Source organism: Pinus tabuliformis, chromosome 4_1 (assembly GCF_031772625.1).
Source record: "Pinus tabuliformis cultivar Carrire ecotype Pingquan chromosome 4_1, CPIR1, whole genome shotgun sequence".
In the NCBI taxonomy this organism is placed as follows: Eukaryota; Viridiplantae; Streptophyta; class Pinopsida; order Pinales; family Pinaceae; genus Pinus; species Pinus tabuliformis.
The window spans coordinates 678,873,861-678,894,475 of record NC_142303.1 but is presented as its reverse complement, the minus strand read 5'-3'; positions in this window follow the sequence as shown (position 1 = coordinate 678,894,475).

The window sequence follows — 20,615 nt, the reverse complement described above, 5'->3', positions numbered from 1 at the left end:
ACAGTAGGGATTTGAGTAGGCTTGTCTTCTTTTTCTTTATTGGGGATCTCCTTATTTGGATTTTCAAATCTGATGTTTTGAGCTTTGTCCTTTGGTTCCTTAGGTGGAATTGAAGTGGATGGATGATCAACAGAAGGTTGATCAGAGGTTATGTCTACAATTGTGGGGCTAGAAGGATTTGGGTTCTGCCTAGGGAGAATTCGGAGGATTTTTGAAATAGGGACTTCTTTTATTTTCTTGGGTTGATTTTGTGTTGTTCTCTTAGTTTGGTTAGGGACATCAGCATTCTTTTTTCTTCTTAGATTATACTATTTATGAAATTCGAAGATGGTAGAGTCATATCCTTGTTTGTAATAAAATGATTCCCCAGACTGTACCTGTAATTGCTGCAGCATATACAGTTCCTGCTCATATTGGGCTAGAAAACAGTGTCCTCATTACTTATTCCCATTGGGTTAATTTGTGTATCTTGCTCTAGATCTTCTAGATGGGATGTATCTGCAAAATTTTCTTGAAAAGGAGGCCTTATGTTCTGATCTGGTCTGTTTTTCCCAATGTTTTGGTTGTTTCTAAAATTTGGGTTTCTAACTGGAGGTGCTTGTTGGTTATCCCATTGGGGTTTCCTTCCATGTTCCCTATTCTATCCATTAGTCTTTCCATACTTTTGGCTAAATTATCTATATTAATGTCAAATGGCAAAGAGTATCATCTGGACATCAGCTTCATCTATTTCATGTAGTTCAAAAAAGCCAGACATCTTGTTTACATGCTACTGGGCAGTGTAATGACTAGTAGCATAAAATAGGAAAATCTTACTCTGATAATCTGCAGGCATAGCATGAAGTTGGGCAGGTAAAACAAGAGGAGCATATCTGTTTGCCATTGTTGTAAGTTGGGAGGGGCTAAGATGTGGGGTTGAGGTACTTGGAGATGATGCAATAGAGGATGAAGAACCAGTACTAGTAGGTGATGAATGAGTAATGATAGGTTGGTGAGGGAGTGAAGGTATAAATGGTGGTGAAGAATGGACCTCAGAAGGTATTATTGTTGAAGTTGAAGGGAATAATGGTGAACTCAAAGTAGTTGACAATTGTTCAGAAAACTCAGGGGTAGTGGTAGTATTAATGGATGATTGTGGAGATTTCAGAATGTACTCATCAATTGATTTGTTGGTTTGTTGGACTTCAATGTTTGCAATAATATCAGGATCTAAAACAATTTCATCGATTGCACTTTCAAATTTTGTTCTAAATAATGAAAGATCAAATAGCACATCAAAGGGAAGTTCTTCTAAAAATAACCACTCATCAGGACATGAATTAGCTTTAACTAATGGTATTTGACTAACTAAACTTTCTTGTTTTTTAGATTTTCTTGAAATCAGGTTGGGATTATCAACTACTGGGGCAGGGTTTGGATCTAGATTAGCCCTAGTAAAATGAGTCTTCCTGGAAGCCAGAATTTCAAAATTTTTAATTGTTTTTGTGAGATTTTTTCAAAATAACTTCTAACAAACGACTTTAAGAGGCTCAAAATATAGAATTAGAATTTTCTTAAAGCTTTATTAGGACTGAGGAGTTGTTGGTTCCCCAGTGGAGTCGCCACTATGTTATCACTCAGAATTTTCTCTAGAAGTTATTAGAAGAAAGAAAATGACCGAGGTAACCACAAACCAACTTTTGGGCATAGGATCTAGCCAACCTATACTCAGAGAGGGCTCTCTCTGTATGATTTAGCTTTATTTGTTGGGATTTCAGGCTAGTTATGAATGTTCAGGGGTTTTTGATTTGTATTGAAGATTGGGTGGTGGGATCCTTGAAATAGATGGATAGAATGATGTCTTCAGACCATTGGGCTATCGAGTCAACAGAAGGGCGGCAGAATTGGATCAACTCACTAAAGGGAATGTTCAAAGGGAAAGATAGCAGAGTAGAGTGCAGGTCTTTGGGCTAGAGGGGTGAAATGGTTTGAATTAGGGTGAGAGAGAAATTAAGAATTCTCAGACTGGGACTTAAACGAGGAATAGAGGGTAATCAGAAACAAAGGGCAATTAAGAATCCTTTGCTATAGATTATAAAGAGACAACCTAAACTAAGGAGCAATTAAGAATTCCTTAACTTAGATATCAGTAGAAAACATTTATATGCCTAACTGTTAAAATAGAGTGTAATTAAACAAATTCTAAGATAATATTCCAGTTATAGCATTCAGATTCTAAAATACATTAAAGATTGTGGAAAAACTTTAAGAAATATAACAACGTGAGAAAATACTTGTCTACACTTCTCTCAACACATGAATCCTTTGAAATATCTTGTCTTTATTCATCAATCCATATTGCTGGCTCAGTCAATGATCCAATAGCTTTACAGTCTTTTGATCAAGAAGTCTATAGAAATGTCTAAGAATCCACACTTACATACTTCGAATTGTGAAGTATTTATACTAAAGTTTTATTACAAAATATCTCAAACTAACTTGAGATTTAATCTAGGAAATAAAAATATCTTTTGGCAAGAAGATAGAGACAGCTATTGAACTGCTTTCATGTTGTCCCATTGATTGTGGTATTGCTGGCCTTTATGGTTTGGTTTTAGCCCTTTATGCTCTTTGTTGTTTGAACTTTCACTCTGGAGGATTTAGTCACTTTAGGTTTTCATATGATACTCTTTGACACTAATACTCTTTCACTTTTAATGACCTGTCAATATCCTTTACTGTGTTTTTTCTTTTACTGTACATTTTAACCTTTTTACTGTGTATTTCAATAGTAAATTATTTAGTTTTTTCCATGTATCAGCATCTGATAGTTAGATATTGGTCAACTTTCTGTATGTTTTATCTGTTTGTCTTCTAATTGTATACTCTGTCTGGTTCCTCTGTTTTAACGGTCAATGTTTATGTGTGAATGTTTTCTTCTTTGTTATATGTATAATTGTCTTCTTCTTTTGAATATAGGCTTTTTAATAGATTTCCTTTCGAGTCTTGGAGTAAACAAGTTTTGTGACTAGTATCAAAATTGTTTATCCAAGCTCTGGTCTTTGGCTAATTACCTACAAAATACCACAATCATTAAGAAAACACAGGTTGGCAGGAAAATCAATTGATGGCTTTATTGCACAGGGATGTCTGGAGAAGGAGTCATGGCAATGTTTTGAAAGTGATCAGAGGTCGAATTGTGTTGTAGAGGTTCAGGGTGGTGCCAGAAGGGTTTAATGGGTTTTACTGTGAAACGGGGCAAAGGAACGAAAATGAGGGTTTTCAGGGTTTAACGAGCAACTTTTTAAATTTGGCACGGAAATTCATATTATGAACAGTAGGTGGTTTATTGGGTTGGCGGGGAGGCGGTTTCCTAGGCCATCACACCGCTTATGAGGGTCGGGCAGTATTGAGGAGGGGTCACTCGATCTACCTCCACGCTTGACACGTAGCCGTTGGGGTTTGAGGGAAAACCGCTTTATTGGGTGGGTAACGATTGGCCATCGGGTGCGAACGATATGGCTGTGGACCATTGGATGAGGGGGACAGTGATTGGACAACAATCGGGTGAGGGAGGTGTGCGGGTGATAAAAGCATGGGCTTTGAGGGGGCCCAGAGCTTTAATCCTCAGCAGTTTGTGATTATTTAAGACTTTAATCACAGGTTTAATCGATCGGGCGGGGCTTAATGAGGGTTTAACTTAACTTCAGGTAAAGGTCGAGCATCGGGTGAGCCCGATATGGCTGTGCATCATCGGATTTGGGTGCAGATGATCAGATGATATTCGGGTAGTGAAATAGCACAGATGGGTTGGGGAAAAAGTTTGGGGGGCCCGAGGCTTTAATGACAAGTGATTTGTGATTAATTATAGGTTAAATATGGGATTTAAATCGATCATAAGGTTTTTTAATGTAGTGGGACTATGGGTTTAAATGGAGGGATTTTCGTAACTTTATCGAGGGTTGGTGGGTTAAGAGGAGTTCATCGGGATATGGGGGCATTGTATAGTTTTTATTAAAACTAAGGGTTGGGGGTATTTATTTATGGGATTTAATTAATATACGGGAAAAGGTTTTATGAGTGGAGTAGATATACCCCTAAGTAAAAAGGTAATGTTTGTCGATACACTTTATACTTAGGATAAAATGTTTTTTGTGGGTTTTTTGGGTGAAATAGGATTTACATGGCGGTTTTCACTTTTCCTACGCAAATGAAGTTTATCCTTAGGAAAAGGGGTTTTATTAGGGAAATGAAGGGGGAATGAATTTTATGAACGGGATTATAGCACTTGATGTCCATAAGTCATTAAGCCGAGGGTCTGGTCCCACCAATAGTCAGAGAAATGCTCTGAGCCTCTTTGACTTGTAGGATTAAAAGTACTAGAACATGCTTGTGGATAACAAATTAGTAAGTATAGGGGAAAAAATTAACAAGGGGGAGTTAATCACATTAACTTGAAAACCTTTGCTTTTTCCTTCATAACTGATCATACATGTTGAAATATGTGTCTAAGCATGATGCATGTGTTTTGATCCAATCAACTTTGAACTTCCGCAACCTTTCTTCTACTTACCCATTTCTTACCCTAACATGTTTTCTTCATTTATGTGGGTGAATTTAGGCTAGCAAACCCTTATCTTATCTTTTCTTTTATAAAACAAACTATATATTTCTAACCTTATATCATCCAAGGGCTCAGATTAAGCTTATGAGCTCCTTTTATTTCTCTACCTATCTATTGATCTTCCAAGATTAAACTATTTGGTTAGATTTTATTCTCTAACTATAAACATAGAATTCAAAGCATGGAATAATCAATATTAAACAATTTGATTACCATGGATTGTGGCATGAATAAAAAACTGCACACAATCATTATTATGCATAAAAGTAAATAGTAGTGGCATTTAGACGTGCACACTTTCATGGTCTATTTTTGTTTTTAGGGGTTCATATATTTTCATTTTTTGACCTTCTCTTATTCTTTTTGTCCTTTGATTTTTCTTTTAGGACATACCCTCTTTACATTTTTTAATTTTTTAATATGGAAAACATTTGCAGAAAGCAAAGGTATGTACAATATTACAACGCTTTACTTTAGTCATTCAAAATTATGACTCCTATTTGTATAGGAACCTAACATAACCAAGTGTTAATAATTGTACTATGTCCTTTCAAACTTTTCCATGCTTATTTAGTACCAAAGCACAACTATCATACAAGGCTTATTACGAAGAAAGTAAAGGAAAAACACAAGATGAAAGGGATAGAAAAAATACAAAACAAAGTATTCTAAACTAAACCTACTCCTAAGCTAACCAAGTGAAATTTCCAATGCAACCAATGAATCATCTCCTGAACTAGACCAACGAGGGGATTAACAATGAGAAATATTATCAAGAAAAGCATACGACAAGAAAGATAAATCGTGGCATTCTAAAAAATCCAAAGGCACAAAACATGAGCAGTGAAGTATGATAAAAATGCATGTACTAAAAACTTTGTTGATGCAACATAATGTTCATACACATCGTGACAAACTCTCATACCAAAACCTACATTCCGACTTTCAATCTTGGAAAACATGCAGAAAGATAACAACTTATTCTTAGCAAATGGACTTTACAAGTAGGATTCCTCCAACCATTGGAAAATGGGATCATCATAAACGAGTGAAGGATCTTGAAGATGAAATATATGTTCATTTCCAACCTTTGTTATCAACTCATGAGGGTTCTCCCAAGGAAGAGTGTCAATTTAATCATGCTTAGAACAACCATCAAGATCGCGAGATCCTAACATAACCATCATCATAGGATGAAGTGTCTTGACGTCTTGACATGGTTGCAAAATATCATAAGGTATATCATAAAAAACCAGTGGCTTGTAATAATCAATAGTCATAGAATCATTACTGGATGAGTCAATGAATACATTAAGACAACCATGATTAGATTTTGTTTTTTTATCCAAGATAAGGGGATCGTCACGATCTAATGAATCATAGAGAGGGGTTGATTAAAAACATGAAGTTACATCCTCTGCTTCTTCATATTTACATAATGAGGAATGAGATCGATTATAAAGAGTGGATTCTTCCTCACCCTCTTTTGATCTAAAATCAACATTCTGCCATTCCTTATTGTAATTAGAGTTAATAACATTAAAAACCAGATCATCCAAAGATGTGACAGGTGTGATAAAATCAGTGAATATGTCAAGACAATGGGTGAAAGGGGAAGAAATGGAAATATCAGGTAAAATATCATCTTTAATCACAAATTATTGTTCATAATAAGAATACCACACATAGTCATTATGAAGGATATTGTGAGTTTCTTGGTCTCCACTGACTCCATCTTAGACTTGATCTTCTTGAGAATCAAAATAAATTGTTGTAATATGTCGATGTCACAACTTAGGACCAAGAGGATCAAAGGAAATAATTGATGGATAATAAGAGATGTGTTGAGAAGAAACAATGTCATTGATTAAATTTGATTCAAAATTAAAACTTGAGTTCAAATATTAAATATGAGGGGAAGGATAATATGGTGTCAGGTCAACAAATTGATTATCAGGTTCTCCAACCTTGACTTGGGTACATGGAGCTACTTGATTTGCTGAAGAATCAAAAGAATATGAAAAGTCACATGGAACAAAAATTTCTTCTTTTCAAGTTTCGGGACCTCTATAACCAAGAAATGTTGGGAGACTTACAAAGAATTCAGATTCAGATAGATTCAAAGAAATATGAAGAAGATACTCAAATTTCTCTTTCATAAATTCCAATCTATGTCATCCTCTAAAAACTCTAACAAAAGTGAATGAATTGATCATGAAAATCTTCAACAAATTCATCAGGTTTCTTTATAAGATGAATAATTTTCTTATTAACACTTTCATAATCATACCTGTCAAAGGCTTGATGAAGCTCCTTGACAAGTTTTTGGAAGGAATGATTAGAGGTGGTTGGAAATGTATAACACCATTGTTTAACACATGCTTCAAATGTGAAAAAAAAAAAATCTGCAAGCAATATCCTCACAATTAATTTAATGAGAATTGCAAAATTCAAGAAAACGAAGGATGTGCTCAAGAATGGTTGCCCCACCCTTTCCATCAAATTTTAGATTTTACAAGTCATGAATGATCCTCAAGGGCACTTTCGTATTTTTTATTCTAGAAGAACATGTTGGGGTTAATATATGGGAAGAATCCATTTAATATAAGGAAGGTTCAAACAGACTTCACGGGCTCAACTTGTCATCTAGCCCTCCTTCTAGCACCAAAGGCTTGTTGATAGTGTTGGAAGCCACCAACATGGAGATGGGTCTCCCTGATGTGAAGTCCCAATTAGACCCCACAACATTTGGAGTAGGAGCCCCAATCGGAATACGAACAATTGCCAAATGTGATGGTTTCAAAGATATGATGTGGTTGCAATAAGCACATAAGATGATATATTCATGGCTTTGGTGACAACAAGTGTATGAACACTTTGAAGTATCAAATGTAATGCATGAAAGGTTCTTTCACATCAAAGGGAAATAAGTGATCCCATTAGAAGAAAGTAATAGTACTAACTTAGAAGAGACACATGAGCGATATGAAAGAATCATTAGTTAACCAACAAAATAGTTCACAAGATAACAACGATCATAATAGCATAAGCAACACATAGTCAACGAGATACATACTAAAGCAAACTAATTAGTTCATTAGAATTAACATAAATGAAACAACATACATTGCAAATATATAAAGAATAGTCTTACTACATCCACGATGTATGCATGAAGGCGTGTTGGCTCTGAAAGCTTCTTATTATAAAGTCAAAGTTCCAAGCATACAATTATATTGATAAGACACTAGCCCCAATAGTGGAACATGAAGCAAACACTTGCTTCTCCAAAGAATGATATTCCTCCTATGCTAGACTAGAGAAGCCAATGCTTCAAATCTCCGATTCCAAGCCCTTCGCTTGAGTTATGAGGGTTTATTTATAACAAATGAGGTAAAAATTCATCTCCCTTTATGACCTTTTAGTTTCCCTCATGACTCTTAGACTTCTTTTGTCTTTTCCTAACTAATTTATTTTCACATTCCACAATTAACTCTTGTAGTTCCACTTACATATTTTATTTCAAATAGAATAATACAAAAACCCATATAGGACAAAAATGGGTAGAGCCTAATAAGAGAATCCTAATAAGACAAAATAGACACATTAAGCTTGTGTTTGAGGAAACTCTAGCTCGACAACTTCAACTTGTAATTTTGTGGTTACATATTGATGCCAAGATTTGCACTGTGCGATCGTCTCGTCAAACTTTGTAGGAATGTTAGGCTGAAAATGGATTCTAGCTTCCATTGCATCTAGGTATACGGTTTTTAAACCATCTTGTACTTCCTTTTGCAATAAGAACAACTTCATATTGATCTTAGCAGGACCACCTATGTACTTCTGCATGTTTTATTTGTTACCCTCAAAGTCTTCTTTGGTAGAGCTCTACTTTAGCTGGTTCAAGTATTCCTTGATCTCCTTACTGACCACGTTTCTATCCTTTGTTTCTGGAAATGGCCCTACTGAGGGGATCTTGTGTGCTTGAAACAAGGAATCCAAATTGTTATATAACTGTGCATAAGTAGCTATAATGTTGTCCACAAAGGTGTTGAGTTGTTTTTTGCCTTATATGAGCATTCTGATCTTAGCCTTTTCCAACTCTACTTGTTGCTTTATTTTCCTGGCCAATTTTTCCAGTGCACTTCTATACTTAGTTCCCCACTCATGGATCACGGTAATGGATAAATGAATGACTTTCAAGGCTTTCACATTTTCCATGATTTCCTTTGCATATCATGTGAAGGAACTATTGCTTTATGAAAGGTGACCAACTCCTCATAAAGATGCCTCATAGTGTCTCCCAATGCCTGGATCTCACCATAAATAACTGCTTGAAGCTCTTTCAAGAAAGCATGTGCAGAAGACAAACTCTAATTCTATGCTTGGAGTTGTTCTATTTGTTTCTTTGTAGCTTCCAGATTCTTTTCCATTTATTTGTTTTCACCATTAGGAAATATGTATTTTCTTTTGAAGCACCTGCAAAGGCTAAGTTAGCTGCAACAATGGTCTGACGATTCCTTCTAGTGTTAGTAATGATCACCCTTTTTGTGTGAATAAAAGTAGGATGTGCTAGATAATTGGGGAAATGTTTCTTCCTTTCCTATACAATTATGTTATGGAGCAATTCAAGGTTAAGCTTAAGATATCCATGATTGGGTCATCGTCTAGAGGAGAGATTTTTTCTTCACCACTTTAGGCTTTCCCATCTGTAGGGGGAGGCAAAGGCTAACTAATGATCTGTTCTACATTTGGCATGAGTTCAACATCTTGGTTTTTCTCCCTTTTTCAATTTCCATGTCCTGGGCTGCTATCTGATCCTCTATATCTTGAATAAGCTCTTGATCCTTCTTCTGTTTACTTTCTTCTTTTTCAAGTTGTTTATGCCTTTCTTCTTCTTCTTTCTTAAGTCTGAATTATTCTTCCTTCTTAGTTCTTCTCATGCTTGCATTTCCTCTTGTTCCTTCCTTTCTTGCTCTTCCTTATGCTTCTGTTCTTCCTCTTGTTTCCTCTCTACTTCTCGATGCTTCCTTTTTCTTTCTATTGCCAAAGTTTCCTTTAGAATGGTTGGATCTACTTTAAATTTGCATCTTTGCTCCCCTACTAGGTTTTGGGAAACCTTCCTCTTATTATTAATACTCACTATGGTGCGTTCTTCCGACTGCTTTGCTTCTTGGGTGGCACTTTCTTCTAGAATTGCATTGGAAGGGACTGCCTAATTTCTTGGTGAATGTGGGTGAGAGGCATTATATTGATTATTTATATTTTACTCCTTCGGCCTAGCATAGGTCCCATATGGCCATACAAAGTGAAACTTGGTACAATGCTTCTTGCAAACTCCTTTTCGACTATACTGATGAAAATATATTGTACTAAGCTTGAGGCTTTCCAATTTTGTGACTTCAGCTTTTGCAGCTTTCAAGTTCTTGATCTTGTAGGATCCCACCTACAAGGGAAGAGTAGGTCATGGTACCTTCTTCTTCATGTGCAGTACTATAGTTAGACCTATGAAAAGAGGATATGCAACCTCTTGCATGAAAAAATTCTTTGTGGCGTACATCGGTAAAAGATGAGTTGATTTCTAGCAACCAAACACTTTGAAGTAAGTGCCATCTAGTGAGGCAAACCAATCTACAACTTTTGACACTTAACTCATTGCCTCATGACACATGCAAGGGGATTATTCTTCAAAGAATCCCCTATAGATGCATTCTACTAACAATATGTAATAAATATGGATATGAGGCTCATTAGGTGTCCATTTCCAATCCATTCCAGGGAAAGCATTGTGAGCACATAAACTGTCCAACATGTAGGAAGACATGTAGAATTTTTTTTGCTTTCCTTTTGGTGGATTCTTCGCCTTGTCCAAGTTGATATTTAGCTTCTGAGAAACAAGATCAAACCAGCTGAATATATTCCTTGTGAGACAATCTAATATAGCATGTTCACCCATCCTTCTCGAAAGGATCCAGTATTATTGTGCCCATAAATTCATCAACACAACACTATCAAGTACTGAAACACCTTTCTGAGTGATTTGGTCTTGTATGTATTGTTTGGTGTCCGACAGAAATTTGATTGTTCCTTTACCCACATCTTGACCACTTCCTTAGTATTGAGATAGCTTGTTACTGCATAGAAGTGAGAGTCCATATATTTCTTAGACTTAAGTAAGTGGTATTCCAGGTAGATGTCATATGCTTGGTAGGAGGAAAGATTTTGCCCACTAGCTTTGTCTAAATACATGCTCTTGGTATCTAAACCTTGCACGATCTATTTTATGACATCTACACATGGTAAGATTGGGAATATACAAGCGACACTTTGAAGCCCTGACCCTTGCATGTTGATGTTGACCTATCTATCCTCCAGATATTCTTTAAATTCTATGGCAGTGAATAAATCCTTGAAAGTGTGCCATGTAATATTAGAGTCCTTCTGAATGTATAATTGTGTATTAGAAAGAATGGGAACTGATGTTGAAGGACTTTCAACAAATTCCTTAGTACTGCTCTTTGTAGCCTCCTTTGATGCCGATCTCTTGGGAGGCATGATTTTATCTGTTGATGAAAGAGAAGTATGCTCAAGACTTGCAGTACTTGTGGCAAGAGATGCACTCATGGCAATATCAAGTTAGCTCTTAGTATATTAGTTCAACAATCAATCTAAATGCATCAACACACTGAATAAGGAGGGAGATTGCACAATGATGTGCTGCAAGGGGGTATGATGAGATCTTGGATTGCACAATGTGTAGTGAGAGAGGAGGATTGCATAAGCTAGACTGACAGAGTGATGGCTTGAGGCTTGGGATTGCACAATGCGTAGTCTCAGTGGCCAAGATGGACCAATGATGATGCAGATTGTGTAATGCACAACAGGAGGAGGCCAATGACTGTGCATTACGTAGTTTCAACTAGCATGGAGGAGGCTTGCTTCTTGGGATTATGCAATGCACAATGGGATAAGCTAGCAAGCCTTAAGGATGCAGCACTTCAACCCAGGAAAAAGGAAGGTTTCAGATCTGGGGCAAAGGAAAAGACAAGCATAAATCATCCTTTGAATGAGTTAGATTAATCACTATTATTGAATTGACAATATCATACGAAGAAAAGAACATACATGTGTAAGAAGACCCAACAACAATAAATGTTGGTAGGCAAAATGACTTGGGAGGGATGTGACACTTGTAAAAACGGAATGACAGACTGAAACAACACTTGTACAAGGTAGTAATAGTAGAAACGTTAATAAATAAAAGAATAATTGGGCAAAGAAACACTTGCAAACACAAAAGCGACAAAAGTGATGGAAAAAGTAGTAAATGCAACACTTCAGAAACTTATCGAGAAAAGCACTGCAAACAAAATCCGAAGCTCCTTCAACTTATGGGGATGGCTAGAGCTCCAATGTCGAGTATGAAAAGTAGCTATATAAGCCTCCATTATATATATTTACCACCATGGGATTAGGATTAGGGTTTATGAAACACATGCCTAAAATCAAGGAAGAAGCAACACTTGTCCATGGATAAAAAATAGAAACTTGTGTCACTTGGTCAAAGAAGAAAGTGCAATCCCTATTTTCTATGGATGCATAATTGAATTATTCTAGGAGGATGCATAGTCCACTGGCAGAAAGGATTACACAATTCCTAGTGACAAGGGATTGCGCAGTTCACTGGCTAAGTGGATTGCATAGTTTTGAATCTCAGGGGAGAATTGTGCAGTTTACTTGCCCAATGACTGCGTGTCTCACAAGATTGCGTAGTTCAGTTCCTCTAGTAGTTGCATAGTTTCTAGAGGAAAGACCATCAATTAGTGAAAGTTCAGAACATGGGTCTACTTGTGTTTGGAGGGAACTAACTTCTCATCAAAATTTGTGCAACTCCTACCAACGAGACTTAGTCAAGACATCACACAAGCGATGCATGAAAGAATAAGTGATTAAAACACTAAAAAATCAAGAGGAACACTTGATGATCTTGAAAGGTAAGTTCTTATAAATGGAAGGTAGGCTCCAAAATTGAAGCGTAGGAAAAATTTTGGAGGGGGTTGTAGCAGCTACAACAGTTTCCTCTATAGAAACAATCCATACTCTGTTTTAATCTTGGATTAAAGGCATTGCAAGGTGGTACTATGTGTTATTTGTATGATTCTTTGAATCCATATGTGGTTGAATGTGTGGATTTCACATAAAAATGATGGTTAACTGTGTTGGTCATAGATTGAGTGCATTGAAGGCACAAATTGATTGGTGATGTATTGAATTGTTATGTTGTGAATTACCATGGAGGCACAAGGTAATGTCAAATTATGGGTGTGAAATTAATTATTGTGGAAGAAAAAAACCATATCAAATTTATTAAATGGCATAATAAATAGAAATATCTATGTCTAGGATCGTAGGTGATATTGTTACATTTAATTTCCATAACTGGTTGGATTTGAATTCTTATTATTTTATATATGACTGTAAGAAATTGATAACAGAATTGATCGGTGCATTAATCAGTCATAGTCCAATTGGATATGAAAGAAATGGTATCGAGACCATAGATATGCAAGGATTCATTATATTTTATGGTTTCATGAAGCATTTGAACAATTCAACATTGAAATTATTCAAAGACTAGCAGGGTTGTATTTTTTTGGGAAGAAGAAGTATATAGAGCCAAAGATTATTCCATGTTGTTGTTGACGTGTATGGACTAAGCTATGAAGTTTATTTTTATTTATTTTTTGGGAAAAACTGATTTGAGAAAAGAGAACTAATTGACATCAATTGGTATCATAATAGGAGAAACCTGCATATTGTTGAGGTAAGGAACAATTATGATAGCCTACAGTTAGAAAAGTTGAGACAACATACATAAAAACATGTATTATTTTGGAAGGAGATCATAAGAATAAAAATCTAAAAGAGTAAGAAATCAAAGGGGAGTACAATTGTTGTCTTTGAGAATCATTTCTATCATAATAAGTTACTCTTAGAGTAAGCAATCAAAGCAAGTTTGAAATTTATCTAATTGAGAAAAAAGGGGGTTTGAATATCTTAAGTAGAAATTGGAGATTGAATATTCCAAAAGATGAGAGAAGATTTGTTCTTTGGAGAGTTAGAACAACTAGGGTATAAAAGAAGTGATGAAGAAGAAAGAACATAGAATGTTCTATGAAGCTGAGAATAAAGTTAAAGAGAAAAGAAATTATGCCAAAGGAAATTTTGCAGACAAAAAACAATTCCAATAGGTGAGTTTGGGTAGAATTGAAGCAATGAAAATCACGTAAGTAATTCTTTATGTATATAATGAAGAATTGATTTTGATGAAATTTCATGGACATGATTAAGAAGGATTGATTGTCCATAATTTGAATTTAGTGGAATAAAGATTCATAACATCAATTTTGAGATTTAAATGCATTATTTTATTTTGGTTACAAATGAAGAAATTAATATTCATATAGTGTACACCATCAGGTGGTTTAGGATGTTTGGAATAACCGAAATTGATATATGTAGTCAAGTGTGAACTAGATATTTATACTCTAGTATTGCAATTCTTTTTGTGTATGCTTGATTGAGGTAGGATTAAATTGACTTTCAAATGCTTGAAAAAGTAGAAAAAAATTATTGTGATAAGCTGATGAAATATCTTTTATGTTGGCTTAAGACAAATTAAATCTAGCATATTTAAAATATTTTTTCATATTGTTGTGTCTAGGAAAGCCATAATAGTCTCCTTAATGATTTTATCAATTGCATGGATGACCATTTTACATTGGTTGAATTCTATTAAATTATTTAACGAAATTATGAGGATTGAACTCATGAACTGCTCTAAACTATTGTTAGTTAGGCGATATAGTTAAAATTCATATTATTTATGAACTTGATGAATTAATTTCTTGAAATTTGATTAACTTTAAATTGTTAAGAGAATAATATGTTTAGAGATAAACCTTTTATTTGGTCAGAACATTGTTTTGTTTGAGCTTAAAGGATAAGGCATGAGATTAATGAAAAGTTGAGTAGAGTTCTTGTTTTGCAATAATATGTGTTGAGATATCTTTTATGGGTAAGATCACATTTTTGATGAATCAATATTGTTGCATGATTTAGAAACCTAAGATGATTGTATTGTATATGGAATGGAAGAGATTTTTGGATTTAGGAATTTGTGTTTGGATGTATAGTTGAATGAGTAGTTAGTCATCCTGCAAAAGGTTGTAATCTTTTGAGAGGTAGTAAAAGAAAGAACTTAGCTTTAGGCTAGAAATGCCCTTGTGATAGCCTAAATATTACTTAAAATCAACAGATTCTTCATAGTTTGAAAAATGTATGGTTTACATAGCTTGTTTTTTTGTATGTATTAATAGTAAGGAATAAGACCTTAAACCAAATGACTTACCTAGTTATTGAATATAAATCATGAGTAATTGGGAAATGGGTATTGGCATAAAGTTATAGATAACCTACTTTGTCAGTTGTCTTGGATTAGAAGAGTGAAAATTGAGATGTTGGAATCAAATTATTCTAAACCAATATCAAATTAGTTCTCATATAATGAAAGTGAATAACATCAATGGTTGTGTAATTCAAGGAAAATTTTGTGGTAAAATCTATGTGATTTCCACTTTACCCTGATAAGTTAAAATAATTGTGCTTTAATATTCAAATTGTTTTTATTCTTAGGATTAAATCTTTGGTAAAAATAATAATTGGTCCCTAAGGGTTGTGATTGCATCTATCTCATGTGGAATGAAAAGAATAAAATTTGAGTGAGAAAACACAAGTCATGTGGAATGTACAAGTGGACATACAATTGTATGTGTATGATTTTCTATCTCTTTCCACATTGAATGTTTGATTATATGATGGGATGGACCATCAATGTTGTTATACAACTAATGTGTGAGCTATTTATAGCTTGGAAATCTCAATATACTATAGAACCAATAAAATAACACATGTAAGATTCATGCGGACTATGAGAAAGAAAAACATGTAAAATGTCAAATTATTATAAATAACTTAAATAGATGTCATATCACTTACATAAAATAGTATTTTGATATGGTATTATAAATTGTATGGTTGGTTTTGATATAGAAATTTTTGGCATTTTATATCAAAACATGTCTAATATGGCATGGATATATTTTCTACTTGATTAAGAATGGTATGGTTTGGTTTTCATGGAGATGCTTTCAATTTAACAAAACATTAAACTATGAATTGGCATGAAGAAAAATATATCAAATAAATATAAATAAGGTTAACACCTTATTGATAGGTGAATCGAAAAGAACAAAGTATCTTATGATTGTAGAAAAACTTTGAGCCAAGTTTAGCCCAAGAGGGGTAGTATGTAGTGTCCTTTCTTGGTTAATTAGCTTTGGTGACACTTAAAGTCCTAAATCCATGAAAGATAGAGATGTGGGGTCTTGGATATATAATAAAAAGATTAGGGTGCAGATTCTTAAATATTTAAAATATCAAGGTATGGGATATTGGATCCTTGAGGTAGATCAGGGTGCAGAGTCCTTAATCTACTAAGGCATAGAGATGCATGCACTAAGGGTATGGAATCCCTATTCTTTGGAAGAAAAATACTACTCATGGGTGTTGAAAATTGACACCTTGGGGATCATGAATTTACTTAAATAAAATATCATTTCTGACAATTCTGGAGTGGCTTTCTAAAAATAGAAAGTCATGTCTAGCATCTCAAGTATGATTTTCCAAAAATAGTAAATCACCTTGCATCAATCGGTAATCAAGTATAGTTGAAAGAAAATCACTTAACTTATCATTAATCAATCCTAATAGTTCAATCTCAACTTAATCATCATCATCATCATCATCATTGTTCTTATTGTTATTATTATTATTATTATATACTAACTTGCAACCTACAAGGGAAGTGAGAAAATGGACATGTACCCAAAATATACCTGGAGGAATTACATGATCAACCCTTAAAAGAAAAAAACCAAAATAATGGTAGCCAAAATATGTTTTGGAAGATCAAAGGCTTGAGGTAAGTTTGAGGTAATTTTTAGTCATTATATGCTTGCAATCCTTGCAAATGTGGATAAAGAGTAAGGATACAAAATGCATTACAAGACATCATTGGTTAACTTTTATATTGGAGTGTTTTTCCATATGTATGACAATAACTTAGGATGCTTGTCATGTGTTTTTAGGAATGATTGAGTGAAAACAATGCTTGGTGAATCTAAAATCCTTAAATTCACTTCTTGTGGATGAAATGGTTTAAGAAGCATTAAGACCATACATAATTAATTATATCTTAATTATATGTTTTTGTTTGTTATGAATTGCTGAAGATTTAAGTTTTCATGCCATATGTTTGATAGAATCTGAAAATGAGTTTCCAGGGTTAGTTTCTTTGCTATTCTAAATATTTGCATCCATGATTTGTTTTGTAATGATTCAAGACAAGATCAGGGGGTATCCATTCCATTTGAACTTGGAACCCTTGATTTGATTCCAAAAAAATACTTTTCATACCATAAATCATAAATCTAGATGATTTCGCAGATTGCTAGTGCCACCTATGTCTGCTTGCTATCAAGTTTTGGGGAAAAGATTAAGATGATTTATTCCCTGTTTTAAATTGCCAACATTTGATGTTTCAATTCCTGAATCTTAGAAGTTAAATAGGTTTAGAAAGAATCTTAGATTCATGTTAGCTATTTGTTATGAAATTGCGCTATGGGATTATGGTTGCCAAGTGTTTGACAAAATTCCTCAATGGTTATAGATTGCATGCTTGCAAACTATTTGTTAAAATGCCTCAGTGGTTGTATATTGCATGCTTGCAAATTATTTGTCATAATGCCTCAATAGTTGCAGCTAATTATATTTATGAATTGTTAGTAAAAATGCCTAAGTGAAATTAGGATTTGTAACCAAGGTGTTTCTAGAAATGTCTTAATGAATTTGCATGGTAACTCTATTGAGTTAAAATTCATGGTCACAAAGTCAAATTTGGGTTAGTGAATTGTTGTGACATTAGCTTACACATGATTTCATAATTATTGGATACCACTCCTATAGAGTTTGAATTCTCCTTTCAAGCAAAGAATTCATAGGCATGTTTTTTTCTCCCATGGAAAAATTCGTAATTTCATTAGTGGGTAAGGAATTACATTTTGTAGATGCATATGCATATTCCGATATTTCTATCGACATAAAACAGATCCGAAGAAACATCAAAACCTACTACCAATGCCTCATCGGGGTAGTAGCCCAAGCAGAGTCAGGGAGGAGTCCAAAAATAAACCAAACAACAATGTAAATATTATCTTGGTCCACGCAGGGAGATAATACCAAAATTATGTGCAGTGCCAATCGTAATGGCCGCATAACAGTACATAAACAACAAAATAAATATGTACAATAATCTAAAAACATTGTCCAAAATTTAGGCCAATATGTCCATAAAGGGTCTGTGATAGTACTGGTAGCTTTCTCCATTAATCTGTTCATTGATCAACCAGATGCCCTGCTCCCGGATTGCGCCTTCTTTGGAAAGACGGTCAGCCTCTGTGTTTTGCTCCCTGAAGTATAGGAATCTCCCGAGGTCGTCGCTGCAGTGCCAGGAACAGGTGGAGGGGGACGGTGAGGCGACCGACCACGCTTCCTTAGAGTGTTCTGGGCTAGTTCCGCAGATCGCAAACCAGGGCTCGATAATGTGCCTGTTCCCCCAGAGTGTGGAGTAGAAATCCTATGAAAATCCTCAGAGGCACAAGGCAATTCCTCTCTAGCTGGGTCTCCATGTGACAGAGCATCTTGTTCCTGTGAAACCTGGGGAAAATTCCTCGTAGATTTCCTACTATTCCATTTGTTCAGTGGGCAATCTTTGAAAAGGTGCCCCACCTTGCGGCAATGCCTACATCTGAAAGGTACCCCCTCATAGTCTAGCAATTGCCTCCTCGTCGCATCCCTCCATTGAATGTTGATATACTCCGGGAGCCCTCCCGAGAGGTCCATGTGTACTAAGATTCTGGCATAAGCCATTCTCCCTGTCGAGATATAAGATTCATCATGTGTAAGGTACGAATCCATGGTGTCCCCAATCTGTCTGAATATCTGCTCTATCCAGAAGTGACAGGGAAGACCCGGGAGACATACCCAAACCAGTCCAGCCCCCACCTTTTCAGTCTCTGGATCAAACATCGGAGTCCACCTTCGAAGGAGGACTGGTGCTTGATCAATGTGCCAAATTGTAGTGAGGACCCAATTGGTTTGGGCAATGCTTTTGAAGCGCAGGGCAAACCAACCCCTCACAAAGGTTTGCACACGAGGGGGTTCCGACAGATGGTGTCCCCAGACCTCCATCGTCCACTTCTGTAGCCGCTCCACGCTGTAGTGTCTGCCTCTAACACGTCCAACCAGAACCTTTTCTGTCGAGTCCATTGCCTCACTGAAAGGAGTGTCTTCGGCTAGTTTTAAGAAGATTTCGTTGCTGCTCAGAGGGAGGCGCTTTTTTCTTTTTGTAGTCCCTATTTGTTTGTTGTTCAAGTTTGCCTCCGCCCTATCCTCCGGACCATCCACAAGTGCAGCCTTGTCCTTCCCTGTCAATGGTCCTTTTGCCTTTAGGTTGTCGAAGTACCCTGTGATAATGCCTATTCCTGTGAAGTTGCCCTATGGAGGGTTTCCCGAGTCTTGAGGAGCTGTAAGGACCGGCGCCCTACTTTCTGGTGCATGAGGAAACCCTACCGAGGGTTTATCCGACTCAATCCCCACAGGATACAAACCTAAGCCTGACCCAAGGGCCTGTGTGTCTGGCGCACACTCGCAAAAGTCCTCTGATAAGGGTTCCCTAAGAGGTTGAGGGCCAGTGTATTCCCGAATGGCCATTGCTTCTGGTGCAATCGAGATAGAGGGTATATGCTACTGAGAGAGTGAGGGTAGGGCATCAACCTCTGTAGCCAATTCATGCTCAAATGTTAAATAATCATCCACTGTTGACCCGGTCTGAGGCCATATCGGCAGATGTTCCGTAGAACCCGCGGAAAAAACGTCTTTTGCCTCCATAACTGTCGAGAAACCGAGCTGACAGCTGCCTGAAGGAATGTCGGTGGGGGACCAAAACCATCTAGGGGTAAGAAAATAAACTTAACCGTCCAAAACCACAAACAGCTAAGGTATGACTTAAGCAAGCCGCGTATGAACCTAAAACCCCTCAGGTGTAAACCATGCTGACAGACTCCGCGGCAAGGAAGCCTGAAGTTCCGGGTCTCCAAAACGTTGTCCGCCAAAACAACCCATAACTATTACATCGTTTTATGAGAAAGGTGAAGACCCACCCCAGTGCACCCATGAAAATAACACAGTTCACGGAAAAAACTATCCCACCATGACTGTCGACCGAGGATTTTACCCTGCACTAAACCCTAGTTCCGCCATGATCGCCTTCGAGCTCCCCTCATCGCATATGGTTCCTAGTTAGTTCTAGTTCATAAGCATGTTATTTAGAATAAAAATCAAATTAATCGCTCTTGAACACATTTAATTGCAATTGAATTAACAATTACTTTGTTTGAAATTATGCTTTGTAAAGTTTGATATTTATTCATCACATTAAAGACACTTTCCTTTAATTGTCATTTTTGAGCTTGAGAAGCAAGTATTATGGTTGTATATTTTGGATCTTGATGAAACCATTATCTTTGTAGATTTCATGAGAAGATTAAAATTACCATGGGTTAGTTAGTAGAATTTAGTGTGTAGTGTAAATCATATCAATTAGTGAAGATGGCCCTGCATTTACTTTTATGTCTTCTAAAACAAATATCGTATTTTGAGTTTTAGTGTTGAATGGGACCTTAATTTCTCTATAATATTGATGGTTGGTAAGGTGGGACCTTACACAATATTGGAGGTCGATTGGCATTTGTTTGCAAGGTACTTTACATTCACGTCCATAAATATGTTCTCATGGTTATGGAGTTATCTATTAACTCAATCATTTCTTCTT